The sequence below is a fragment of the Carassius auratus genome, chromosome 5 (genome assembly GCF_003368295.1).
Source record: "Carassius auratus strain Wakin chromosome 5, ASM336829v1, whole genome shotgun sequence".
NCBI classification, from domain to species: Eukaryota; Metazoa; Chordata; class Actinopteri; order Cypriniformes; family Cyprinidae; genus Carassius; species Carassius auratus.
This window is the reverse complement of record NC_039247.1, coordinates 2,501-7,022: the sequence shown is the minus strand read 5'-3', so window position 1 is coordinate 7,022 and position 4,522 is coordinate 2,501.

Below are 4,522 nucleotides of genomic sequence, written 5' to 3'. Positions count from 1 at the left end.
TAGAATTGACGGCTGCAGTCCTAGCAATTTGCATTGACAAAATGCTCAGAAAACAACTTCAGCTTCAACTGGAAAATTCTTGTTTTTGGACTGATAGAATCTCTGTCCTGAAATGCATAAGGAATGAAAATGAGAGATTCCGTACCTTTGTGGCGAATAGGATCTCTGCGATCAGAGAAGCTTCAGAAGTGACACAGTGGAGGTATATTCATACTTCACAAAACCCTGCAGATGATGTATCCAGGAAAATGACTGTACAGCAGCTCATAACCAACAAAAGATGGTTAAATCGACCAGAGTTTTTAAGAGAACCAGTTCTTAACTGGTCAAATGAAAATATTGAATCATACATTGTTGATGATGATCCAGAACTCAAGAAAGAGCTCTCGACAAATGTTCTATGTGTTGCAGATTCTACTGCCCCACACAATTCTTGGATTCTTGAAAGAGAACTACAGACTTTCCCAGACAAAAAGGGATTGGTTAGATCAGTACGAATTCAAACCAAAATGAACACAATAGTTAGAACAGTAACAAAGCTTTGCCTTTTATTGGAAATGTGAAAAAAGTTTCATGTGAGGTTTGCTCTTTAAAAAAAAGGAAAGAAAAGGTAATGCACTTATGTAAAATGAACTGTTGATTGGCATTGTTTATGCTCTACCTCATTAACAGTTAGGGGCCGGTATGTTGGAGCCATTTCATTGTAATTTGTGTTTGTGACACTAGATGGCATAGGAGTATTTTTGAGTACATTTAAGCCAACTGCTGATGAGTTACAGGTGTGCAATGGAAAGTCAAACAAACTTTTTGATTGTGATGTGATGGAGGTAGAGGAAATTGTGATCGTACCTCTTAACAGTTTGTTTGAATGAAAATGTTTGTTCACGCGTCAGAATCAGACTTCTACATTCCATCTGTGTCCGTACACTAAATCTTCTTCTCCTCCTTACCCCCGGTTAAATGCTTCTAAGGTTTTTTTCTGGTTCAGGATTGGCTTGGTTCTAGGAATGTGAGAGCTGTAGCCCTTTTCCTGAAGACGTCTGAGTGCGAAGACTCTTGATGCGCTGACTCTGGATTCAGTCCACTCTTTGTGAAGCTCTCCCATGTTCTTGAATCAGCTTTTCCTGACAATCTTCCCAAGGCTGTGGTCATCCCTTTTGCTTGTGCACCTTTTCCTACCAAACTTTTTGCTTCCAGTCAACTTTCTATGAATATATTTTGATACAGCACTCTGTGAACAGCAGCCCTTACAGCGTTCCCTTATTGTGGAGGGTGTTGATTTTTGTCTTAAGGAATACTGTCAGGTCAGTAGTCTTTCTCATAATTGTGGTTGCATAATCTAAACTAGCCCAAGAGGTACCCAGTATTTATACTCAAAATTAAGAGCAGAGTTTTTCTAAATTTTACTTGTTAAATTAGATTACAAAAAATAAAGGCCTTTTTCATTATATTCTCATTTGTTGAGATAGACCTCTACAAACAAGTTTTTTCCCTTCAAAGGACCAAAGCACCACTCGGATATCAGTTTTATTATGTTCATGGAGCATCTTGTAGGTGTAGATTTTACTTCTGTTAGAGTTTTTGAGCTGGCAGTAAAAAGCTCCAAAGGTTTGATTGCGGCACATCCATGTGACTTTAGCGGCTGAGTGGTGGCTTCTGTCTGGTTCAGTGCTCAGGATATGAGGTTCTTCATCGGGATCCTCGTGGCCCAAATTCAGCGATCCTGTGCCAGAAAAAGTCCAAGTCAAGTAAAAGTCATCTTTATTCATATAGCGCTTTAAACAAAATACATTGCGTCAAAGCAACTGAACAACATTCATTAGGAAAACAGTGTGTCGATAATGCAAAATGATAGCTAAAGGCAGTTCATCATTGAATTCAGTGATGTCATCTCTGTTCAGTTAAATAGTGTCTGTGCAATCATTTGCAATCAAGTCAACGATATCACTGTAGATGAAGTGACCCCCAACTAAGCAAGCCAGAGGCAACAGCGGCAAGGAACCGAAACTCAATCGGTGACAGAATGGAGAAAAAAACCTTGGGAGAAACCAGGCTCAGTTGGGGGGCCAGTTCTCCTCTGACCAGACGAAACCAGTAGTTTAATTCCAGGCTGTAGCAAAATCAGATTGAGCCGAAACATCATCTGTTTATTTAATCCTCATTTATTGTTTTGTAACTTACTACTTTGTTCTCTTTTAAATTTATAATCAAATAACAAAAATAACTATATTGAGATATGTAGCTGTTGTGAAATAATTTCTCAAATCCTGAAGTTAGATTTAGGTCTAAGTCTCTCTTTTTAACAATCACTAATGCTAACCTAACATTTAAGTAGGAATTATGAATGAAACCATTTTGTGTGTAGATGAGCACTAAGCCAAAAAGCCACAAGGCCATGGGAGATGGCGAGTGGATGGCCAGGCTGAGGACTTTTGCATGCTGTGGGGTTTGGCCTTCTGGAGAAGGCAACAGACCAGCCCCAAGGCAACAGAAGTGGTATGACCTCTACCAGAAGGTAAAGCAAAGTTATCATTCATTCATTATGTAGTATGCAGATCACCTGACAATAGTTCAGACAAGTTAGTAAAGTAAACAATGATTATTATCTTTCCAATTGAGAAATGCCCCATGCAGGCCCATGGGCAGACCACCCTCTTTGGAGGCTACATGGCCTGCAATTGTGGATTCCACACTAATAAGGTAATGACATTTGATGTATCATCACATTTCTATTAAAATGCTGTTATGCCATTTCACTATATTTGATGGCCTTTGGTGGTTGTATAAGCAGTCTTCCACTGCCACTCACTTTTCTACTGCACCTCCTGCTGCTTCCGATACGGCTCCTGAAGCGGCTGCTTCTGCTCCACCCTCATTCCTGATTCCTCCTCTAAATTTGACTATGGTGAATATTTTCTCTTAATCAATTAATGCATTTTTATAAGAGGGTGAGTTAAAAATTATTTTTGAGCTTAGACTTACCTTGTGCTTCTAAAAATATATCTGGCAAGACAATATTGTTTTTTTTTTCCAGGAATTTTTACTGATTAATAGTTGTTTATAGCATTTAAAGTCAGCTTTCTCGACAGCTAATTAAAAAATGCGAATTCCATGACAAATTACATTAAAAGACCTATATTTTTCTGGGGATTAAAGTGCATTTTCTTATTAAAAACCCTGTTTTCTGACACTTGTCACCAAAACATTCTGTTGTTTATAATAATTTGCTTATATTAGCATGCTACTAATCTTTAATACATAACTATTGAATATTATATGGTAACCCTAAAACCTAACGCTCAAACTATACCCCTACCCCTCATTCAACATCTACCCAAAACCCTATCCTAGACCTACCCCTACACCTTAACCCTAGCCCTTCCCCTAGCCCTAGCCCTAACCTAACCCTAACCCTAACCCCAACCCTAACCAACCCTAACCCTAACCTAACCCTAACCAACCCTAACCCTAACCCTAGGGTTAGGGTTAGAGTTAGGGTTAGAGTTAGGGTTAGGTTAGGGTTAGATTTGGAAAAATACAACAGCTCCCCCCAACCTAGCCCTCGTCTAGGCCGGTTTGGGATAGGGAGACTGAGGGAAAGGTGCACGGGCCCACGCTTGTCAGACTATACCAAATCGCGTGAGATCATCTCCGGTCTAGGAGCTGCGCTTGTCTAAGCATTGGGCCTAAAAAAGTGAAAATTATGTTTTTAAACGCTGGGTCTGCGATGGTTAAATTTAGGCTCTGAATTTTTTCACCCTTAAGTTTCACAGTGCTCGAGTTGAACCAGCTGGGTTCATAATTGCTGAGGTTATGGCGGTTAGCTTGAGAGTGCAGTTTGTTCCAGCACTCAATCTAGATCTAAGTAGATATGAGAACACAAAGTTCTTGACTGAACTTGTTCCAGATCGGCGAACCAGACCACAACTCGAAGGTCGCAGACTGATAATCCCGACCCAGCATCGTGTTCTGCCAAAAAGTATTGTTTCAGCCAGACTGCCATGTTATCAAAGACGGTTAATGTCATAGTTAAATTATAATCATTGGGTCTGTGATGGTTAAGTTTAGGGTGTGGTTTGGTCCAGCCTTAAAAATAGCAGTCTTCGGGTCGAACCGGCTAGGTTTTTAAATGCTGCGGTTATGGTGGTTAGGTTTAGAGCGCGGTTGGGTCCATCTATAGATTTAACAGTACTCGAGTTGAACCGGCTAGGTTTTTGAAGGCTGCGGTTATGGCGGTTAGGTTTAGAGCGCAGTTAGGTTAGAGTAGGTTAGGGTTAGGGTTAGGTTAGGGTTAGAGTTAGAGTTAGGGTTAGGTTAGGGTTAGAGAGAGGGTTAGGGTTAGGGTTAGGGTTAGGTTAGGGTTAGGGTTAGAGTTAGGGTTAGGGTTAGGGTTAGGGGTTAGGTTAGAGTTAGGGTTAGGTTAGGTTAGAGTTAGGTTAGGGTTAGGGTTAGGGTTAGGGTTAGGGTTAGGGTTAGGGTTAGGGTTAGGGTTAGAGGGTTAGGATAGAGTTAGGGTTAGAGT